At 43.9% G+C, this 24,103-nt stretch overlaps 1 protein-coding gene across 3 annotated transcripts in view; it reads left to right on the top strand.

The window, feature by feature from the left end:
• The first annotated feature begins 3,827 nt into the window (after nt 1–3,827).
• The window catches only part of Ralgps2 (Ral GEF with PH domain and SH3 binding motif 2), a 138,482-nt gene continuing 118,206 nt past the window's right edge, over nt 3,828–24,103 (top strand). For 2 of the 3 annotated variants that reach the window (XM_038348648.1, XM_038348650.1), the window contains exon 1: nt 3,828–3,952. The gene's annotated coding sequence lies outside the window, so the exon portion shown is untranslated. Of the gene's footprint in view, nt 3,953–4,642; nt 4,734–24,103 lie in introns of those variants that run through there. The other variant, XM_038348649.1, reaches the window with a different exon arrangement.

The following is a 24,103-nucleotide window of genomic DNA, read 5'->3' on the forward strand; positions in this document are numbered from 1 at the left end:
CTTTAAAAAACTTGAACCTATTTGATATTTTAAAAGGAAACTGATGTGAAATTGGACAAGGAACCTTTCTTTCCATTACATCTGAAAAGTTATGCTAAATTTCTCATAAGGGAACTTGAACACAATTTACTTACTTGGAAAAAATTCAACTATCCATACTTAGAGGAAAATGTAAACATAGACAAAAAAGATTTTCTGTTACATGAATGGTCCCAAAGTCAGAGCTGTTGTAGCATTTGTGTTGTGTTTCCCAGGCTACTCTAACCTGCTATCAGCAGTTCGGTGTGTGTTATGTGTGTACGTGGACTGTAGCAAGACAGTGCTATGGTGGCAGGGACGGGACAGCACAGGCGGTGACACAGGTCTCAGTGCCAGACCTGTTGAGAGACTACAGGAACAGAGTAGGCCAAGACTGCCTACAGAATGGTTACGAGAATATGCATTATAAGTTCCTGAGGGCATCTTGAATCACAGTTTTTTTATTTTAAACCACATAACCACTGACTGGGTCAACAAGAAAAGGTTCAACTACACTGTGTTCTGTTTTCTTGTGATACCCGTAGACCAAACCCAGGCCTCTGAGATGCGATGCAAGCACTATAAACGTCTGAGTTATAAGCTGTATTGTATTTTATTAGTTTAAAGCAAAATGTGGTGAAATTTCAAAGAAATCAATGAAAATGGTTTTAAGAGTCGTTTCTTCAAGATGAAACCCAGTTTATGTAGAATAACTAATTATGACCAACCTTCAGTGACTCCTCTCTAACCATGTCAGATAAAGGGGGTATTGCGTTTTTAACTGCCTCTAATGTTGTGAATTGTAAACATACAAACATTTATATTATACAATAAACTGTGCCCCCAAGGGAATTCCAGGGAAATATTAATCATTAGTAAACAAATCCCTGCTGATTCATTGCCCGGTACAGAACTGCTCCTGGAAGGAACAGCTTAATTGTAATTACTTACTATGACACTCAGATTTGAATGCTCGTTCAGCACTGTCCTTAGTACCCTGACTCTACGCCATGTCTTTCTCCACTGGAGTCTAGCAGTCTCTCTTCATAGCTCTGCATCTGTTTTCTGTAGAATAACTACTCTTCAAAGTCCTTCCTCATGTCTGTCCCCTCACGGGGAAGTTCGAATATTCTGTTTTGCCTATATTTTAGATCAGGATGTTGGAAACACAACTGACATGTTCCTTCAAGATGCCTGCCTGATTTTGGTTTTGACAGTGAGATGAATTGTTTGTTGATTTGCTTTTTGCTCTAGTGGTGTCTTGCCTTTGAAGCGCTCATTCTCCATCTAAATGGGTCCCTTGGCTTGCCCCTTGGAAGCAACGTAATGCACAGTAATAAAACTGTTACACAGTGGTGACTCCCCCCGAAATGACTTTTAAGCATATTGAATTCTTATCGATTTCCTATTTTATATAATAGCATTTCTGTTGTATCCATTAGCATTTTTGTTCTAAGACTGTGCAGATTTCCTCTTTTGGCAAAAGTACATGGAACTCATAAAGCAACTTACAGAACTATAAAAAACTGTGCTCTGGTAAGAAAATTTGTTGCAAGTCGGTCACTGCTTTATTTGCATATAATGGACGGGGAACAGACTTTGAAACAACAACAACAAAAAAAAATAAAGGATAAGCTTTTTTCTATCTTTTTGGCTTTTGGAGTCAGAGTCTTAGACTGTAGCCCAGGCTGGCCTGGAATTGAAGCCCACCCTCCCACCTCAGCCAGCTGAGCCCTGGGATTACAGAGCCAGCACCAAACCCACCTTTCTTATTATTTTGGGGGGTGCACATGTGGGCGCCCAGGCCATAGCTTGTGGGCAGAGGGCAGCTCTTACCTTCCACCTGGTTGAGGCATGGTCTCTGAGATGCACAGCCAAGAGTCTCCCGTTTCCCCCTCCCACTTCCCTGCAGGAGTTCTGCCTCTTTCCTTGCAGGCCTTGAGTTCAGGCCCCCAGGCCTGCAAGGTTAGCAGTGCCTCTGTCTCCTTACTCACCCTCCCAGCTTCTTGCAACCTTTTTTTTTTTTTTTTTTTGCAAGTTCAGAAAAAAAATTTCAACTGAACTCTTAAGGTTCATAAAGTGTGGTTTTTTGCAGGTTGTCAACATGAGCAACACATTTTGAGTGATTATTGCAAATTCAGACATTCTGAAAGCATAGGAATCGATGATGAACTTCTAGGCCTTTTCAAAGTCTGGGCCACTGCCTTTACAGTAAACTGTGAAAATTACTGGCAGACTAGACACGGGCTCATTTGTTTTTACGAAGCCCCAGTTCAAGTTTAAAGTAACTGCAAGACATTCATGGCGAACAGAATTCCCCGATTTCCCTCAGTTTGCTATTTTAAAAGCAGTTAATAACTTGGGACAATGGTGTATGCATATATAAAATTGTATGTATGTACTATTGTTGGCACAGTCGACCACTTTTTTCCTTAATCTCCTCCTAACTCGGAAAAAAGAGCAAACATTTACTCAATAATAAAGGTCCCCCCCCCCCCCAACTGTTATTTCCATTTGCCTATTGTTTCTTTTGGGACTTGAAGAAATAGTACCTAGGGGAAAATGCCTACATCCAAACACATGTGAAGCCTTTTCGACAATCATCTGTCTATTCTCAGCTGAAATTTTCAGACAGCTTTTTTTCTTCTTCTTTGGTTTCTGTACTTTTCAGTGGCTCCATCACTATTGGAGAGACTTTTAAAGTAAAATAGAATAAAACCCAACATTGGGCTTTATTGCTTTTTCTTGCATTGTTTCTTACTCCTACTCTTGCATGGGGGTGAGTTGAGCAAGGTGATGAAGGAGTATTCTACCTTCTCCAACTCGAGAGATGCTGACAGAAGCCAGTCCAAGGGTACAGTTGCTAGCTTTCTTCTGCACAACAGAGCAATCCGTTCTGCTTTAGTTATTATAAGGAGGAAGGAAATCAAACGCAACATTTGGGTCACTTCAGTCTACAGTGCTACTGTAGAATTGTCCCTCTGCATTCTACTGCACAGTGCCTAGAAGAGGTCTGCATCACTCCCGAATGATACACCTAGGTGGCTCACAGAAAACCTTCCACCAAGTCACACTGCATCAAATGGCGCTAATTTTATGTAGGCCACCTAGGCGCACCCTGAGAAACAACACCCTTCCATCCCCTTTCATTCGCAGGAAAAAATTCACAGTTTAGAATCACGTCCCCGCAAGGTCCACCTGGAACTCTTCAGTCTTGGACGGCGGGGGGTGGGGGAGGGATTTTCCAAATTTCGATTGTTCATTAAATCAAGGACAGTCACCCTGCTTAACACCTACAGGGGCCTACCCAACACTTCCGGCATGTTATTGTGTGAGAGCCCTGACTCCATCATTTACGATCCCATCGCTGTGGGGGTGACTCTTCCCATCTGCAGCCCCTTCACTTGTCCGCCACGACAACTGAGGGCGCCGCCGGCGTGGGCTGGGTATTTGATCCCGGGGCTGACTTTTGTTCTCTGGCCTTCAAGGTGAGCTGCGCCCCGCATCGCGAGCGCCCCCCGAGACCCCGTGCACGAGCGGCCGTGGAACCCCACCTGTCCGCCCTGAGCCCTGCGGCTCTTTCCTCGCGGCCACGCGCTGCGGCTACAGCTGCGGCTGGGGCGCGCGCCCCGCGGACACCGGTACGGGCAGCGGTTGGGCTCGGCGGGCAGCAGCCGGGCGTCCGCGGAGCGCGCCGAGACCCCAGCGACCCAGAGTTCCCCGGCCGCGCGAGCGCGCTCAGTTGGTGCGCGCGCCGCGCCGCTCCGCCCCGCCCGCCCGGCGCGCGCCCCCTGCGCGGCCGGGGTGGATCCGGCGCACTCCCCTCCCCCGAGCGCCGGCGGCCGGCACTGAATGAGAAACGCCGACTGCTCGGCTGGGCGAGCGCAGCCTAGGAGCTGCGGGCGAAGCGGAGGCGACGGCCGCGGCTACACAGGTCGGCGTGGCTCGCTGGCTGGCTGGCTGGCTGGCTGGTGGGTGGGCGGGAGGGGAGGCGCGGGCAATGGCGGCGGCCGCGGTGCGCGGCACGGGAGGGAGGGAGGGCGGACTGCGGGGCGCTCACGGACCCGCGGTGGCGGAGGCCCCGGCGTCGCCTCAGCCTCGCAGGTGAGCCGGACGGGGCCCCGCCGGGCCAGCCACACCCCCTCCCGGGCCGGGTGCCTGCACCCCGCAGCGGGTCGAGCCGGCGTGACCTGTTGCGGGGCCGAACCGCCCGCGGAGCGCGGGGTGAGCGGCGCCGCCGAGGCCGCGCGCGGACACGGAGTGGTGGGGGCTCCCGCACCGCCGCGCAGTCTGCCCGCAGCGGCTGGAATTCCTTTGCAGCGTGGGCTTCGGCGGGCTCGTAAACACCGGGCTTGGGAGGTGATGGAGCTGACCTGGAAGGGAGCCCGAACCTGTGCTCTGCCGCGGCTCCCCGCCCCCCTCGAAGCGCTTTTCCTGCCGCCGTGTGCGGTGTAGACGCAGGCGGGTTTCAGGGTGCGTGGGCGTGTTTGGGAAGAAGCTGCGAGCTGATAGGAGGTACCTTAGTACGAATGTTAATTGGTTTGAGTTGGGAGGGGCGAGGGAGGAGGAAGAAAGGGCTCTGATGCTTGCAGTGGAGGAGGGGCGTTTGCAACCCGAAATCCCTCTGCAGAAAAGCGCTCCACAGAAGCATCCAGTGCCTATTGTTTAAGATCCGAGGATGAAAACACGGGCGGCAGTTAATTGAGCCTTTCCTTGTAGGTGTTCTGTATTTTCTTTCTCTCGTAACACTTAAGTGGCTGTAGTTGTTTCTGTACAGCGTGTGTTTATGAGTTGACTTTGGTGCTTGTTTGTTTAATGTTTACCATCCGGGAGACTCGAGTTCATGGTGTCTTTGAAGATGACCATGAGAAAGAATCTCGAGGAACTTTTCATTCCCTGCCTGCAGGAGTACCGCAGTGCCACAGTTGGTAACTTGCAAACTAAAAGGCTTGTCCCACCCAGATATGACTGTTCCGGCTGTGGCATCAGAAATACAGTAAGTGTAAGTGCGATTATTGCTGAAGTGGGATTTATAACCAAACAGTATTGTTTTGATAATAATAACCTCTAGTGAACGTGTGTAACCATGAAGCTTCGAAATGTGGAAAATTAGCCACATCTTGTAGGTTAAATGTGTTTATTAGCGTTCCCTGGAATAATTTAAGTGTAGTTGTTTTAAGCTTTAAATTCTGGCATAGTCATTTTTAAATATGCAGACCCGCCTTCCTCCCCCATCCATTATATCCGACCTTTCCCTAATTGTAGGAACTTTACTTTTTTCAGAAATACTGTTGATCTTGTCTTTTTACACCAGATTGCAGCAGAAGTTGAAAGATCTGTGTGTCAAGATTGCAGTATACTTTTCTGATACTACAGTGTCGGGAAGGATACACCCAAAAATTCTGAGAGAAAAATTTAAAAGTCAGCTGTGAGCCGGGCGGTGGTGGCGCACGCCTTTAATCCCAGCACTCGGGAGGCAGAGGCAGGCGGATCTCTGAGTTCCAGGCCAGCCTGGTCTACAAGAGCTAGTTCCAGGACAGGCTCTAGAAACTACAGGGAAACCCTGTCTCGAAAAACCAAAAAAAAAAAAAAAAAAAAAAAAGTCAGCTGTGAATCAGATGTGCGTGAGTAATGCAGTTTGTATACATTTAAATACTAGCATATCTTTTTTTAGTTTATTATGTCCTTACAATTGGGATAGTGAACCTTCCTTTCTTTCTTTCCTTTTTTTTTTTTTTTTTTTTTTTTTTTGAGACAGGGACTCATTATGTAGTTCACACTGTCCTAGAAGACCAGGCTGGCCTCTAACTCACTGAGAAATGCCTGCCTATACCTTCAGAATGCTAGGATTAAAGACGTGTACCTCCAGGGGGGGCTACCTTGAAGCCTTTGTCCAGAGGCTAGTTTATTCTACACACACTGAGTACCTGATTGGCGCTGCTGCTGCTGTCTGATAGATGTGGGGGGACTCCGCAGAGTAAAATAGGTGTGTGTCTTGATGGAGATAAAGTGATACCTGTGCCTATTAGTTTAAAAATCTCAGGATGCCTTGTGAGTTGGGATATTGTTTGCATTTTTCCTTCTGAGAATAGAAGGAGCTGCTAGTGAACAGAAGCATCAAGACGGTTTTCCTAAACTATGCTTCTGTTTATACATGTTGGGTATCTGGTATCCAGACATACTCAAAATAGATACTCTACCTGGAGTCAGAGCGTGTGTGGTTTATATGTGGTTAAAACATTATGCTTTTGGTTTATATACCTAAATGAAATGTTTGCTGATATTCTCTCGGCATTTGTTTATACTTTAAGAAAAGTAAAGCCGTCCCCTCACCCCAGTGAGACAGCTCTCTGTCGTTCTTTGGTTGCTAAAAGAAAAGTCTGCTAAGTGAAAATCTGATGAGAAGTGATCATTTTATGCTGTGATTAATAATCAGTGTGACACAAGTTGGTGTAGATCTTTGTAGATTCCAAAGCTTTAAAAGAATTTATAAATATGATGTTACTTCTTAGGACTATCAGTAACTAACCTCTACCTTATGTAGGCATTATTCTCTCCATATCAGCGTGGGAAATGTGCCACCAGTAAACATTCAGTGACCCCCAAATCCAGATGGTGGCTCTTACCTGAGTGTGATGTTCCACCTCTCCAGATTGTCGAGTTCTGGGGAAGATGAACACCTGAACATTTAGTGTACGACTGGTCGCCAGAAAGCTTTCTTTTGTTTTTTGTTTTTGTTTGTTTGTTTTTGTTTTTGTTTGAGACAGGGTTTCTCTATGTAGCTTTGGTTGTCCTAGAACTTTATATGTAGACCAGGCTGGCCTCGAACTCACAGACATCTGCCAGAATGCTGGATTAAAGTGTGTGTCACCATTTCCCGTCTCTAAGATTAATCTATTGAAATTGGCGGTTTTCTTTGGAAATATTGCTTTCATTTGGTATTTAAAATGAACACATGCAAACTTTTGAGAATAAAATGTATTAAAGTGGATCCTGTTTTGAGTACAAGTTTTTTTGTTATCTAATGTTTGTTTTTTTGAAATATTTCTTTCTGGATTTCATACTTTAATAGTTATTTAGTTTTCAATAAAAATATAATTCAAATGGCTTGAAGTTATCATAGTGTTAGCAGTCCCTTGGAAAGGAGTGAGTTTATTGCGTTACCCTATAATTACTTCCTTAAGTGTGGTTTAAATTCCCATTAGTTTCTTCTTAGTGAGAGAATCAAGATTGGATATGATAAAATTCCACTGGTTTTTAATTTTTTTTTTTTTTTGGTTTTTCGAGACAGGGTTTCCCTGTAGTTTCTAGAGCCTGTCCTGGAACTAGCTCTTGTAGACCAGGCTGGCCTCGAACTCAGAGATCACTGGTTTTTAATTAATCTGCACTCTTTCCTTTTCCATGCTTTATAGTTTTATTTTCTTTGCTTCCCACGTTTTACTCAAGAACTCATTTTAAATATTCCAGATGGGTTCTAATCATCAACCTCTTCCCTCCCCTTTTCCCCCTCTCCCTCCCCTCCTCCTTCCCCCTTCTTAGAAAAGTCCCTGACACTTAAAAAGTATTCAGTTATTGGCCAGAGAGTGAAGTAGTGGTATTAAGTGATATAACCACTTTGTTTTTTTGTTAAAATTTGTACTTTAACTAATACAGTGTACATGTAGGAAGTGACATTACCAGACTCCTAGTGAAGCCTTTCACCCCTCACTCATCTCCTCATGACTTTCTTCCTAGGTCCTGTTTCTGATCCCTAACCCTAGCCGTATTAGCTGGTCCTGCGTGTCTTTTTTTTCTTTCTTCTGGCATGAGTACATGGTTCTGCAGTTTTGTTTTTCAACTTCAGATTTTTTTTTTTTTTAACAGTGATTTTGCTTTAGGATTCCTGTGCTACCTTGACCTTACTCTATTGTCTTCGCTGTATAGTGACATCATGGTTTTGATTACAAGTTCATTGTTTACATTATTATGTTTCTGTAAATATGTTTAACAGTTGTAAACACAGTTGTAAACAGTGCTGATTGAATTTCTTGGCGTTAGGTTGTTTTCTTTTGTATTTTTCCCTACTCTCTTACGTGTCTTTATTTTTTTCTCTAGTCTGTCCAAATCTACAGACACATAGCTGATAGGTATTCAGACTTGTTAAAAACTCAGCTTTTGTTCAGTCTGCAGTGTTGCTCTGCACTGGGCCGCACAGCTTGAGCCTGGCCTCCCATCACCGCGCTCCTGACAAGTGTGCTCTTCCTGTGGAGCCTGTGCTCGCTAACTCAGTTTACTTTCTTGTTTAGGTGAGTTGTATCTCTTGTTGACTGACTTAAAGACGGCTCACACTCAGAATCCCAGTGCTTGAAAGCTGAGGCAGAAGGATTGCTAGGAGTTCCAAGCTGGTCTGGGCCAAAGTGTAAGACTGTCTTATAACAAGCAAGATATGTGTGGTAGGGTAAACTTTTTGAATTGTTGATGTTGCTGAAAATACTTTTTTTCTGCCTTGATCACTGTCTGGGCTAGATTCCGAATTAAGATGATAATTTTTTCTTGAACTAGAAGGCATTGCTGTATGATTTCCTACCTTTGAGTTGATGAGAAGTCTTAGTGCCATCCAGAGTTTTCTTCCTTTACATGTGATACGGTCTTAAGATTTTTTTCTTTGTCATCAGTCTGTCTGATGTAACCCTGGCATGTTGTACATGTCCTGGGAGTCTTCATTCTGTGCACAGAATTTAGTAGGTCATGTAGCCAGTGTGCTTTAAAGAGCTGAATTGTAAGTGGTGCAGGTAGCGTGAGCCACACAGTTTTTGTCCAGTGACACAGTTTGCTCTTCTGTAGCAAGTGAAAGGAGCCGCAGGCATCATGCAGGTGGCAGGCCTTGTAGTTTGTAAGACCTTGATCTAGCTTTGTATTTGCCTTACCAGTAGAGCATGTTATTATAGAGGGGGATAGAAGGCAGAACATGGTTAGAGACACGATGCTGATAGCTTCAGGTCTCATCTGAAGGAATTGGTCATCAGAGGAGAGAAAGGAGGAGCTGGAGAGTGTAACAGACTTGAGAAGACAGTAAATGACATCATCAGAGTGATGTAGGACTGGAGCAGGAATGGTAGTGTGATTGCCAGACTCACCTGAGGAGAGAATTTCCGAATTCTCTCTCTCTCTCTCTCTCTCTCTCTCTCTCTCTCTCTCTCTCTCTCTCTGTGTGTGTGTGTGTGTGTGTGTGTGTGTGTGTGTGTATGTGTGATATGCACATAGAGGTCTTTGTTCTAGACTTCTCCCTTGTTTAAGACAGTATCTGTTTGTTGGCTGTTGCCTTGCTGTAAGGGCTCTCCTGTCCCTGCCTCCCGTCTTGCTCTGGAGCTCTGTGACCACCGATGTGCACTGCTGTGTTCAGCTTTACATAGGTTCTGAGGATTCGAAGTCGCGTCTTCACACTTGCATTGTAAGTGTTTTGCCCACTGAGCCATTTCCACAGCTCCATGCATTTTGTGTTCAGAGCGTTACTAGGAATACCCCTAAAGTTTGGTCAAGATAACTTACTATGGATTTCTAATATGTAGAGTAAAAGATCCATGCGTCTCCAGGTCTTGCCGTGTGGTCCTGGATGACCTGGGATTCGCTATGTAGACCAGGCCAACTTGAAGCTTCTGGCTGAGGCCTCTTGAGTACTGGGACTACAGGAGTGGTCCACCACGCCCATGCCCCTTAGCATTTTTTTAAAGTCTCTGATAGAAAAGAATGAGAAACACCTTCTAGTGTCAGTGATGGTTTTTGAAGTTTCTAAAGTACAAGGGTTGAGCTCATCAAGTCTTTCTGTATTATAGGTAATCATAGGTATTTTCTTGATTAGTAATAGAATGGGTTGTGCTAATGCTGCTTTCTGTTGAGTACTCTGTCCTTGACCTCTATGATGCACTCCCACTCCCCACCTTCTGCTGAACTTGATTTGCCAGTGTCTTAGTTTTTTTAATCTACATTTATAAGGTTATATTATGCATTTTGGTTTTCTTCAGAGTTTTGCTAAGTTCATAAACTACATCGTAAAGCTTTCTTTTTTCCTGTTGTTTGAAGTAGTTTCATGGGGCTATGTGAAAAGTGAGCAGGGTTTCTAGGACTGGAGGGTGTGTGCTAGTGATCGGGTGCTCAAATGTGCCTAGCGTGTGCATGGCCCTGGGTGTGTTCTCCCGCATCCACACTTAAAAACCTAGAAGAAAATATGTTTATGTGGCTCTTGTAGATAAAAGTATTGTTTTGGAGCCCCAAAAGTACTAGCCAGAAAAGTAAGCATTGATAGTGTGTATTAACAGCATCTATTCATCAAGTGGTAGTATTCAGGGAACAGAAGGGCAAATGACAGGTTAGAAAATGTGTCTACAGTACTTAACTCTGCCAGAGAGCTTGTGTGGAGTGTATTTTAAAGGCACATCATTGTGAAAACGTGTAAACAAATGTGTGAACAATCTGAATATTCACCAAGTGAGTGTTCTAATGGCTAACGTAACAGTTCAGAGACACAGGTGCAGTTCAAAATGATAATGCAGCAGTGATGAAAATGCCAGCCGTGGTGACCAGCATGGAGGTGGGGGGTTGACTTGGGAGAGTCCCTGGGCGGCATCTGCTAACATTCTGCATTTGTGTGTTCTTTGATCCAAGTGCTTTACTCTGCAGAGTGTGTGTTACCTGTCAGCTGCTAGAGTCCTTTCACTTCCAGGTGGAAGTGCAGGTGAGCAGGTGAGAAACGGTTAGAGTTGACCAAATCTGCTTGAGTGCCAAAGGCTTGGGAGCCATAGTGGCAGACACAGAGGCCTTAGAGAACAAAGTGCCTGTGACTCTAGGCTTTAACACAAGCAGCCACATCTTTGGCTTCGAGCAATAAAAAGCAGTAGCAAGCGGTCACAGTGGCTGCTGCTGTACAGCTCCTGTCTAAGCTTATGGTTGTGCTTTGGGTATTGGGTCCCACAGCCCTACAGTGACTGGTGTTAGCAGCCTTGGTCCCACCTGAGGTGTTGGGACCCTTGACCCTTAAGACTTGACAGGTCACTGAGCTCTACCAGCTGTGCCTGTGTACTCTTCAGTTGTCTGTGCTCCTTGTTTCCCCCCCCCCCTGTGTCCACTCCCCCCTCTTGTGCGCTCTTCAGTTGTCTGTGCTCCTTGTTACCCCTCCCCCCCCGTGTGCTCTTCAGTTGTCTGTGCTCCTTGTTTACCCTCCCCCCTCTTGTGCGCCCTTCAGTTGTCTGTGCTCCTTGTCCCCCGCCCCCCTCTTGTGCGCCCTTCAGTTGTCTGTGCTGTGCTCCTTGTCTGCTGTGCTCCTTGTTACCCTCCCTCCCCCGTGTACACTCTTCAGTTGTCTGTGCTGTGCTCCTAGTTACCACCCCATGTGTACTGTTTAGTTGTCTGCTGTGCTCCGTGTCCAGCCCCCCCCCCCCCACCCCTTTGTGTGCACTCTTAGGTTGTCTCTGGTGGTTGCCGCCACCTCTGCTGCCTTGGCTGCTGAGTTGTCTATGTGTGACCAGCTTCACCGTGCTATACAAGTGATGATGATCAAAAGTAGCAAGGAAAGACCACTGCTAAGCCTTCTCTGGGCCTAACATTGCAGCATCAAAGGGTCGGCACAGGAGGTGTCTCATGGTTGACCCTAATGAGCAGTAGTCTGCTCTAGTCTGTTCCCACCAGTCACGGCATAGCCTTCATTCAGTCACAGGCCTTCTGCTGGAAGAGCCACAACTCCTTTCCTTTGTGCAAATGGCTGCAATGTTTCACTGGGACCTGCAGGTCAGCATTGACTAGAACAATCCGGAACTGTGCTTGGACAGCCACTGTTGCTAACATTGCCTCCAAGGCAAACCTCGAGTGCCTGACAGGGCTGGCTTGCTGTGAGGGCGGTCTAGTCCAAGGGCTGCTGGGCTGGCAGTCACCTGCTGCAGGCAAGGCTCTAAGAACTGTCCCTGTCTGCCCGACCAAGCTTGTGTAATAGAATGTAAATACTCAGGGTGCTTACACAAAGGTCCCACCTCTGACCTGAGTGGAACTTTAGTAGGATTTACCAATGCTCTAGTTGTAGCCAAACAGAAGTGTTGGTTTAGCCGGGCGGTGGTGGCGCATGCCTTTAATCCCAGCACTCGGGAGGCAGAGGCAGGCGGATCTCTGTGAGTTCGAGGCCAGCCTGGTCTACAAGAGCTAGTTCCAGGACAGGCTCTAAAAAAGCTGCAGAGAAACCCTGTCTCGAAAAACCAAAAAAAAAAAAAAAAAAGAAAAAAGAAAAAAAGAAGTGTTGGTTTGTTTGTCTCATAGATACAGTAGAAACCATCCAAATTATGTGTCTGTTAGTACAGCACTCAAACTACATGTGCATTAGAAGAAAACAAATTTTCATATCCTTAGGATAAGTGCAGGATTCTTAGGTTTAGCACCAAATGATAACCAAAGTATCTGGCATTGAGGCTACACAGCATCTGGGTTATAGAACAGTAGTGAAAAGCGCACACACCAGGTGTTCTCAAATATTTAATTTGTGTTTAAAAATTAAGATGATTGGAGCCTGGAGAGATGGCTCAGCGGTTAAGAACACCAGCTGCTCTTCCAGAGGACCTGGGTTCAATTCCCAGCACCCATGTGGCAGGCCATCTGACACCCTCACACCAATGCACATAAAATAAAATTAAGTTTAAAAAATCAGATTGTTTTAACTTTTCTTAGAAGGAAGAGTGTTAGCTTAAGCCTGATTTTTTTTGTTTTTAACTTTCTTTTGCTGCCTTTTATGCTTTGCCACCTCCCTGAATTCACTTTCCGTGTCTAGGAGACTTAGGACTAGAGCCCTGTCTACTTTCCCGTCAACCTCTAGTGACGACTCTGTATATTCAGGGGGACTTGATATGTATATGGATTTTAAAATTTTTTTTAATTCCTTCCATCCACCCATCCAGATACCCATCCGTCCGTCCCTCCGTCTATCCATCCATCCATATCCACCCACCCATCCTTTGTGGGTGCATGGGCGTGTGTGCTACTTTGTGTGTATGTCATGGCAAGTGTGTGGAGGTCAGAGGACAACTTTGTGGAGTCAGTGCTCTCGGATCTTTGTGTGGATTCTCGGGATTTAACTCAGTTTCCAGTCTTGTGTGCCAAGCACCTTTACTTGTTGAGCTACCTCACCAGCCTTAATTTCCCCTGTTCTCTTTTGTCACATGACTTACTATATTTTATGGACCCTAAGTTGACTTCTATTGTAAGATTCACTGTTCAGTGTACATCTTGGAATAAAAATGACAGCATCCTGATTAGAGCTCTTAAAAGGTGAATGTATGCATACCTTGAAATCAATGAGATCTATTCTGTTAAAGTGTCTTAGATTTTCTTTAGTTAGATCTTTTTGTTGTAGTTACTAATACACGTTGTAAAACAGATTTGTCTGTACCTGGGGAGATGGCTCAGTGGTTAAGAGCACTCGTTGCTCTTGTGGAGGACCCAGGTTCAGTTCCCAACACTCACATGGCAGCTAACAACTGTCTGTGATTCCAGTTCCAGGGAATATGACAACTCTTCATACACATACACACATTCAGGTAAAACACTCATACACATAAGATAAAAATAAATAGATATTTAAAAAAGGATTTCTATGTTGAAATGTGTTATTGAACTCCATCTCAGTCCTAGTTTTTTTTTTTTTTTTTGATAAAGGGGGTATAATAGCACCGTAATAGATTCTCTGTCAAGCCAAATAAAGTGTATAGTAAAGTATGTAAGAATGCTTCTGAATTTCTGAGATTGGGTGTAGCCACAGTATAGTAACTGAGATCACTCTGGCTTTCTGGATTACTCTGCCAACTCTGAGACAGAGGAATAGTTAGAATTGTTTAGAATTTTCCTGGCCTGGGATCAGAAAATCTGTGTATATTCTGTGGCACTTCTGTGCATGTGCCAAAACCTTCACAGACACTGTGGGGGTTCTAGGTGGGTGATTTCAGATTTGATCCACAGAGGTCTCTAAGTGTCCAGAAGTTGTTATTTAGGAGTGACTTCTTCTGCCTTTCCCTTACAGTTTGATGTTTTTATAAGTTCATGTGGTTTGTGCCCTAACTCTTAAGTCAGGACATTAGTGAGGGTACTGAAACAAATATCTTGAGGTTTTTATAGATAAGCAACTAACTTTAGCACCTTTTAGACAATAATATTTTTTGTTTTCTGTGTGCATAGTATTTGAGAGTGTTACATGGGTATCATTGTTTACAACTTGGTGAAAGACAGAATCTTCTAGGTGAAACCATAGTCCATAACATCAGATAATACATAATTATATGTTAGCTTGCAGAGTACCAGCATTTCACTTCCATAGCAAGGGGAGTGGTCCTCAACGAAAGAAAGAGATCTCAGTGAGTAATGAAGAGAGGCCAGAGGAACTAGTCCTCTTGCCATACTGTGTTGAAGGGCTTATTTGGGATGAGGTAGAGAGTGCAGTTCAGGTTGATTGACAGGAGGTAGGAACAGAGGAGCACTGAGGTAGTACGTACTGCTGGCCACTGACCTTGAGCTGCCTGCTGCATTTCCTTCTCAAGACTGAAGAAAGTCTGTGATTGAAGATTGGAGAACTCTAACCTGCTTAGAATGTGTCTAAAAGGAAGATGTCTCATGAGTATATCAGACAGTCTTCCTAACTAGTGCTTTGAAATCATTGACAGAAAGTAGCATTGCTGCATTTCAGGTTGACTTTTTCCTTCTATTCCTGGTAACCAATCTTAGCAGAAAAAGGGGTAAATTCTCACTGCTAGTAAGAGAGCCAGAAGGTGGTTCAAGACCTCATCTGCCCCCCACCCCCTTTTTTGGTTCAAACTCAGGGTCTCACACTTGTTAGGCAAGTACTCTGCCAACTGAACTAAGTATGCCAAAGGTTTTAAAGATTGCTCTATGTGGGTTTGAACCTCAGGAAATTCCCAATACTATTCAAACTTTCTTTTGCTTTACTTTGTTTCTCTGACTAGTGTCCATAGCTGGGAACTATCTGTAGTGTTGAGTCTAATGTGGTCCAGCAGCTAAGCTGTGGAATGAAAAATGATAGTCGACAGGACAGTGGGTTTCCCGCCTTTTATTATCTTGCTATAGCATAGAATCTCAGATTAAACGGTAGTTGGACCATACAGTGAGATGGCTTAGCTGGTAAAGGTGTCTGCCACCAAACCCAAGGACTCAAAGTCCATATGCTAGCAAGAGAACTGGTTCCCACTTGTGCAAAGTGTCCTCTGACCTTCACATCTGCACTGTGGTTTGTGCACCCACAATACACACAGGTACAAATGAATGGTAAATATATAAAATGTAATTTTAAGAGATTGAAAAAGTGGTAGCTGTACCCCTGACCCATGTCTTATGGCTGCTGCAGTAAATATGATCTCCTTAGTAACCACCAATGTGTATTTATAGCTGCTTAGTTACTGTAACTAAACAGATTAGAAAGACTGGCAGGACGTTTGAGCTCTAGATTAGCATTGGTTTATCTGACTCAGTGTCCCAGACATGCTGATTATGATTCCGGCCTGTCCATAATTCCTTTGAAGGAAATCTGCGTTGTCTGCAGTACACTGCAGACCTCCGTAGCTGTGTTTATGCCATATGAAACTGTGCTGCAACAGCTGGTTCAGCAGTGGACATTTGATTCAAGGGCCACTAAAAATGACTAAAGCTATCTACAAATGTGGGGTTATTGGGTTAGGGAAAGTATAGTCACTTATAGCAAACATGGAGTTAATTTGGTCTTAAGCTGGAAGGCTGCATTACATTAGAGTTCTATAGAACCTAGTTAAAGGAGAGGAGACTAATTTTAATCAGAAGTTGTGAATTACAGTAAATTTAAAAGAGATGGGAAGCCATTTGATAAGCAGAAAAGAATTGGGCCTGTTTGCCTAGACAAGCACAGGTGCATAGGCTGAGAGACACGGTACAGTACAGAATCTTTGATGAAGAGTCTCCTTTTATGTTACTATTCCTTACTGTAATGAATCCCGCCTTAGTTACTTTCCTATTGTGATAAAACACTGTGACCCACAGCAGCTTGGGAAGGAAGGGTTGCATTTCATTTACAGTTCAGGCAACAGTCCCTCACTAAGGGAAGTCAGGGCAGAAACTAAGAACCTGGAGGCAGGACCTGATGCAGAGGCCATGGCTCCTCTGGTTTACTCAGCCTGTTTTCTTACACACCCAGGGCACCACCCTCAATGTTTGGGCTCTCCTCCAGCAATCACTAGTTAAGAGAATGCCCTACAGCTTGCCTATAGGCATATTTTATGGAGGCATTTTCTCAATTGAGAGTCCCTCATCTCAAAATGACTGGCTTGTGTCAAGCTGCCATAAACTAGCCTGCACAACTTACATTCTTGAGAGCTTCCTACCACCCCCCCAAAGGATTTCAACTTTAATATCAGAGTTTTAGCTTTAAAAATCTGTCTCTGTCTTTTAACAACTGTATTAAGTAGGGAAAGTTTTTGTTTAACTTTGTGAGGACAGGGTCTTACCGTAGCTGAGGTCAGCCTATAACGCACTGTGTAGAAGAAGCTGGCCTGGAAATCAAACAGTCCTCCTGCCTCAGCTTTTCAGGTGATGGAATTACAGGCATTAGCCACTCACTAGTCTAGACTCACTTCACACCTGCAGAACGAGCGTCCTCACAATACACTTAAAACAGTGGACGTGCGGGTTAAATGATACATGCGAAGCTTTCACAGCAGTGCTGCGCACCAGGTATTGCCCAGTGAAGCAATGTGTGTTTGCATATAATGCTGTTTGTGGTCATTAGATTTTGTGTTTGGTTGGTTTTTTTTGTGAGCAACTAAAAGGTTCTCAGCTAGAACTAATTTTCCTGTTGTCACTTATTAGGCTGCTAAAATAACTAGTATATAGGATATGAGAAAGTATGGTACAGTGTGACCTCCAGTGGTTGATGGTTTTGATCACTTATATATACACTGTGGTGATCTAAGTGTTCTATTGATATTAACTTGGGTCTTCATAGTAACTTGGTGAAGTGTACTGTTAGCTTTATTGGAGAAATTGAGTGCAGGATGAGGAGTCATCTTGCCCAGAGTTATATGGCATGTACATGGTACTGTGGAAAATTGGTTCTGTCAGTTTAAAAAGTGTGTGGTCTTTTGTTTCATGAATGAAAGACATACTGCAGGATGGGAGAGATTAAATATCTAATTAAGGAGTTGTGTCTCGGATGTATAAAGAACTCTGAAACTTTTAGGACTAACCTACCACCACCCAACTTTTTAAAAAATATGCCAAAGGCTTGATAGAAATATCACCAAAGGAGATAAACTATGTGTATGTAGAGATGCACAGCCTTTATTTTGATTGAAATATTGCTACTCACTAGAACAATGAAAATTAAAATCACAGTACGCTACCACCATGGAGCAAAAGACCCTCATACCAAGTGTGTGAAAGAAGCTAGGGTCCTGTACTTTACTGTGGGGCCTAACATGGTGCAGCCTTCATAGGAGGCAGTTATTTACAATTTCATACTTCCATCCTTAGCAGCCTTACTTATAGCCCCACCAGCCCGTGTGTATGTAGCTGCACTAATGTACTGCCAAACAGCCTATATGCACAGCAAAGTCCTTAGCAAAGATTTAACCAGTCCTCACCGCTAGTACCGCCACAGTTGAGAAACCCTAAGAAAGGGTCCAAGGTTAGTTTGGCTGGGATCTTAAATGTAGCTTGTTGCTACTGCAGACTCCCCTGGAGCTGCTCCCAAAGTCTGGTGTTCACATGGCAGTACTTGGTGCACGTGTTGAAGGCTGTGCTTGGCCTTGCTTTGCTTGTTCCTTTCTTCTGTCCCATTAGAGCGATGCTTGTTCCAATAGACCTTGCTGTAGAGCATGAGTTGGCCGACTTTCGGTCATGTGCAGATGGTGCTGTGGACCTCGCAGACCACCAAGTCTCCGTGGTGGCTGTTGGGTTGTGCCCATAGGGTGAAAGCTCTCAGGACAGTGTGGATGGGCGCACCTGGTTGTGTTCCAGTGAGGCTTCCTGCGCAAAAGTGGGACTGGCTTAGGCCTGTCAGTTGTGGTTCCTTCCTTAGCCTTTCTTCTTTGTGGGTGAGGTTTCTGGCTAGTTCCCTGAGGTGACATCTGCTAATGGGATAGTCTCCTTCGTTGCAGCTGCTCTCATCCTCACTGACAGTGACCAGCGTGAGCAAATGGAACAGAGTCTAAAGCAGCCTAGTTCCTGCATCTCGCACATAGCCCACAGTCAGATAGCAAATCTGGCAAGTTTACCTTTGAAACTCGGCTTTGAAATTAGGCTTTCCCCTAAAATCATCTGTTGCTTCCTCTGCCTTCAAGGTTCCCCCTCTTACTCATCATCCGCAAATGTCGCTTTCTAAAATAAAAGTATGGCATACTTGTCTGCCTCTCTAATTATTCCGGGATTTCCATCCCCCAGAATGCAGTTCTTAACTGACTTTTACTCTTACTCCCTTTAGATAATCACTCTATGGCTGGATTACACAAACATAAAGGGTTTTGATTTTCAAAAAAATATACAGTTAGTACACATCTTTTTACATACTGGGCAACTCTATGTCCGGGGCTTCCCTTGGTCTTTGTGTTAGGATGTGCTGATGTGCTGTCTCAGAAGAGTGTGTCCTTCTCCCCATGCTACCGGGAGCCTTGCAGTCTGCTGAGGGCTGCTGCAGTGTGTCCGTTATGTACATATGTGCACCTTCATTTCCTTCTCCCCAAAGAATTACACACTAATCCTACCCATTCTTAAGGCTTTGTTAAAAAGTATTTCCTGTGCTAGATGAATGGAAAAAGATAAAGGAGGACTTGACAGCTCCTGCTATGGTGGAGGACAGAGTTTATTGTTGATGGGAGGGAGAGCACAGCCAGAGGCAGAGACTTCTGCGAGAGTCCCTGGGAGTGAACATGACCCTGAGTTGGGCCTTGTGAGGAGAGAGGAGAAGGAGGAGGGGAGAGCCAGGAGACCAAGAGACCAAGATTCCAAAAGGGAAAAAGGACCAGCGCAGCCAAAATGACTGGATTATATAGGGAAGAGCAGCTAGGGGAAGCCAGGGGTTACTAGCTGGAATTTAGGGTAAGGAGTGGGCTATGCCAGCCATGAGGACCCTATAACGGATAGAAACTGAGGGATGCTGGGAGAACCTGGCAGCCAGTGTCCACTTTGATATGTTAATAGGCATCTCAGCCTCTGTCTCAGGTTTGAGACCTAACTCTGGGATTGCCGTTAAGCATAATTTTTTCCTCTGCACAGTTTCTACTTGGGAAGACTGATCTAAGATGGACGATTTTCTGTGAGAACCCTGACATTTTCTCTTTGGCAAACAAATCTGAAGGAGCTCTAGCACATGGAATGTAAAAGAGAAGATGAAAAGTAGGAACTTGCTAAAGAGTGTTTATTTGCTCTTGAGAGAGCTTCTCCCCCTCTAAGCCCTGCAGCCCCTACTTTGTTTGTTGGTATTTACCTTATAGGACTGTAAGAACCTATGAAGGACAGTATTCCAGTGTCCAGAACACCCCACTGTTATGCAGGAAACTACCTTTGCTTGGTCACTGCCTGGCCTGGAAGTTACTCAGAAGTAAATGCATCATCAGAGAACTGGTTCTCAGCTCTCAGTAAAGACAGTCTGGTGGAAAACAGACTGAATTTTCTGGAGATCATCTTTAAAAAATTATAACCAGCTAATGTACTTCTTAGTAGTATATACTTGTGGCTGAATTGTTTTCCTAATGAGTAATTGATAAACATTTTGTGTGTGTGCATGCATACATGTGCTTATGTGGTGCACGTGGAGGCCAGGCATCAACACTTTGTGTCTTACTTCCTTTTTAAAGATAGGTTCCCTCTCTGGCCTGGAACTCAGTGGTTCAGCCAGGCCGACTGGCCATGAGCTCCAGGAATCGGCCTGGCTCTGCCCTTGCAGTGCTTGTGTTAGACGCATGCCTGGCTTTTGTGTTGGTCCCAGAGATCAGAACTGAGGTTCTCAGGCTTGTGTGCCAGTGCTTTACCCACTGAGTCATCTGATTTCTCTCAGACAAATCCCTCAGCTGAAATTATGTTAAGGTGCTTCTTTGTACATGTGCATGCTTGCATTGTGTATGTGTGCATGTGTGTGCACACATGATAGAGCGAGAACATGCATGTGTGCTACAAATCATTATGTAAACATAGTAATTCATTCCCTTGGTATCCACAGGGTATTGGTTACCCAAACCTGCAGATCTTTAATACCCTGTTTTAAATAGTGCAGTAGTTAGGCACGATGGTACAGGCAGGCCTGTAATCTCAGGTTAAAAAGTGAAGATGGGAAGATTGTAAATTCTGGTTACTGTACTTCCATGTAGTCTGTGTATATCTTCCTAATCTCTAGATTATTTATAAAATATAGCCCAATGTAGATGCTATATAAAATAGTATTTTATTTGTTTTGTTTTGGGAATGTATTGTTTAGGGAATGATGTGGACAAACTACATGTCCAGTATAATTTAATTTTTTTCTCAAAATATTTTATAGCTGATTTAATCTGGACTATAGAAGCCACATTTATTTTGCAAACCAGTCACTTTCTCTGTCCACCCCCACCCCATCTTTCCTTCCTATTTTGAGACAGGGTTTCATACTTGAACTTACTATATAGCCAGATTAGCTTTGAACTCTTATCTCCTGCCTCTGTCTCCCAAGTACTGAGATTACAAACATATCCCAATACACCCAGTTTGAGTTGTTAATTTCAGATTAGTGGAGGGCTGTGTCTGTAGCCCAGTGGTAGAGTGCTTGCTTTGCATACCATTCCCATTGCCACAGGTTCAATCCCAATACAGCCAAGAAACAAACACCTGCCCCTAACTAATGGGATGTTTAACATTAGAGAATGTGACATTTTGGCTAGTTAGATACTGATGGAGTAGATCCCCGGCTTTCACAAATTAGGCTGTGGTTTTCACTATTCTATGAATAACTGGGAGAGTGTAATATATGGTAGTTTGTAATTGTAACGAGTAGAGATCTGATCCTAGCCTACCATCCAGTATACACATTCCAGTGTGATTTACTAATATGCAAGTCGTGTCCTCACGTTTGTTCAGCTGAAAAGAAGCTAGAAGTAGCCGTCATTTTAGACTTAGCATCATTCACTGTTTGTGGTACTAAAAAGAAAATTAATTACGCCTTCATGTTTTGTGTGCCACAGTAGTAGTCTCAAATGTGGGGGTCTCAGACTGTTTTGGGGACAGATCCCTCATAGTGTCAAGGGCTTATTGTACTTGAAGTTATCATAAAGGTCTGAATTCAGTAGCTAACAATCTTTTCAGACTTTTTAATTTGTATATTTTATTTAACTTTCTAAGTCAAAATTGCAAGATCTTTCTCATTTATAAGAGCTTGTCCTTCGTGTGGGTGCAGGATAAAATCCCAGCCTTCATCCCACTGTGACAGACCTCGCCCTTTATACCTGTTTCTCCATACTCGGGTCCTGGCACTTCCGTTTTCTTTCTTGAAGTTTGCTCTCTGCTGTACTCCATCTGCTGGCAGTCTTCTAGTAGACAGGAGTTTGCCTCTCTCAGCCTTGTTTATACTGTTGACTGTATTGTTTTGTTCTTGTAATAAACTGCCATTACAAGTGAGAGAGACTAGGTAGTTATCTCCTGCCACTCCCCCACTTTCACAGCCGTTAAACATTTGGTAAAGAATTGGTGAGACAGGGCTGGAGAGATGGCTCAGAGGTTAAGAGCACTGGCTGCTCTTCCAAAGGTCCTGAGTTCAATTCCCAGCAACCACATGGTTGCCACAACCATCTGTAATGAGATCTGGTGCCCTCCTCTGGCGTGCGGGCATATATCGAGGCAGAATGTTGTATACATAATAAATAAATAAATCTTTTAAAAAAATTGGTGAGAAAAAATGGTCTGGCTATACAGGATTCAAGGATTAGCAGATGGATGTACAGTGTCATTAATTAGTTATAGGCTAGCTCACATTCTCTCTCTCTGTCTCTCTGTCTCTCTCTCTGTCTCTCTCTCTGTCTCTCTCTGTCTCTCTCTCTCTCTCTCTCTCTCTCTCTCTCTCTCTCTCTCTCTCTCTCTCTCTCTCTCTGGTTTTCAAGACTGAATTTTCTGTGTTTTCTCTGTATCTTTGGAGGCTGTCCTGGAACTAGCTGTTGTAGACCAGGCTGGCCTCGAACTCACAGAGATCCACTTGCCTCTGCCTCCCGAGTAGTGGAATTAAAGGCGTGCACCACCGTTAGGCGCATGATCTCTTATCTAAAACTGAGAAGTGCAGTGAAGGAAGCAGTGGTTAGCAAACGTGTTTTTACTCTTTCTTTGCTTCCTCTTCCTTTATTCTGACATGATTGACACCTGCTGTACTTTCTCATCACTTTACAGCAAGTCTCTGCAGCCACCATTCTCCATGGGGAGCAGGCAGGGAGTGAGGGGGTATCGGAATGAGGAAAGATCTGGGACTTGAAATGCACTCCGAGATCTTTAAAATGCCTCCATCTTTTCAGTAATATTCATCTGTTATTCCTTTTAGCTTGAGGCAAAAATACATGTAGCTGGATCCAAAACACCATTCATGAACACATTTAACTGTCTGGTCTAGTTACTGAACAAGTGACCTCTATTGCCATCTGTTGGGAAGAGTTGGGATTTTTATTAGGCATGTTGCTTGCTTAGATAACTGAATTTTGCAACTTGAAGAGCTTTGTAACGCAAGAGAATTTAATTTCCCTTCATAGTTTCAAACTAGTAGTAAAGTGGTAAGAATAGCATACCAGGATTCGCCACAGAAATGACCTACGGTATATGATATGTGTGTGTATATACATGTATGTATACATTCCCTTTATACTTATGCATGTGTATATGTTGACATATGATTTCTTATAGATAGGAAAAGGTACTTCATACATAAGTACTCTGTATCCATGTACATACATTAACTAGGTAGTTGGCTCTAGTCACAGAGACTGTCAAGTCCCAAGATACCATGCGCACTTGGCAAGCAAGCTGGAGACCTAGGAGAACTGATGGTGAGTCAGCTCTCCTCCCCATCATCTGCTCTCTGACCCTCCACAGTAGCACACTTGTGCCAGATAGTAAATCTGTTTCTCATCCGTTGGGTGGTTTTCATGCTTTAATTACTAATAGTATATAAGTATGTTTTTAAAAAAATCTTAAGTATACAGTATTGTGAGTTAAATGGACTTTTAAGAGCCAGTCTTGAGTAGAATGTATAAACTCCCAGCCAAAGGACATAAAACTAAATGTTGAGAGCACATTTATTTAGTTAACCTATATACATACTTTGCTATAGGAGGTCAGAGGTCTTTTTAAATTTTTTTTCTTTTTTTGAGATTATAATTTCATCATTCTCACTTCCTTTTCATTCCTCCAAATCCTCCTGATACACCTTCTTGTTCTCTTTCATATTCATGGCCTCTTTTTTGTGTGTGTTTTGTGTGTGTGTGTGTGTGTGTGTGTTTCTCTAAATATACAAGTGCAGTCTGCTCAGTCTGTATATATTTTTAAAGAACTTGTTTTACTTTATTTTGGTTTTTGTTTTTCTAGACAGGGTTTTTCTGTGTAGTCCTTGCTACCCTGGAACTAGCTCTGTAGACAATATGGCTTCAAACTCACAAAAATCTTCCTGCATCTGCCTCCTGAGTGCTGGGATTAAAGATGTGCACCACCGCAGCCCCAGTTTGTTTTATTATTTTAAATTACACTGGGTGTGGGTAGGTGCTTTTGGAAGCCAGAGGTGTCAAATCCCCGAAGCATTGGTTCTCAGCCTGTGAGTCACTACCCCGTAAACAAACTGCTGTCTCAAAAACAAAAACAAAATAACCCCCCCAAACTACATTATGATTCATAACAATAGCAAAATTACAGTTATGAAGTAGCAATGAAGATAATTTTATGATTGGGATCACTACAACCTGAGGACCTGTACTAAAGGATCACAGCAGTAGGAGTTAGTTAGAGGTGGTTGTGTGCTGGTAACGTCTGGAAGAGGAGCAGTAAGTGCTCGTAACAGCTGATGCATCTCTCCAGCCATGCCATTGATCTTTGTATTAGAATTACT

This window comes from Arvicola amphibius, chromosome 12, assembly GCF_903992535.2.
Source record: "Arvicola amphibius chromosome 12, mArvAmp1.2, whole genome shotgun sequence".
NCBI classification, from domain to species: domain Eukaryota; kingdom Metazoa; phylum Chordata; class Mammalia; order Rodentia; family Cricetidae; genus Arvicola; species Arvicola amphibius.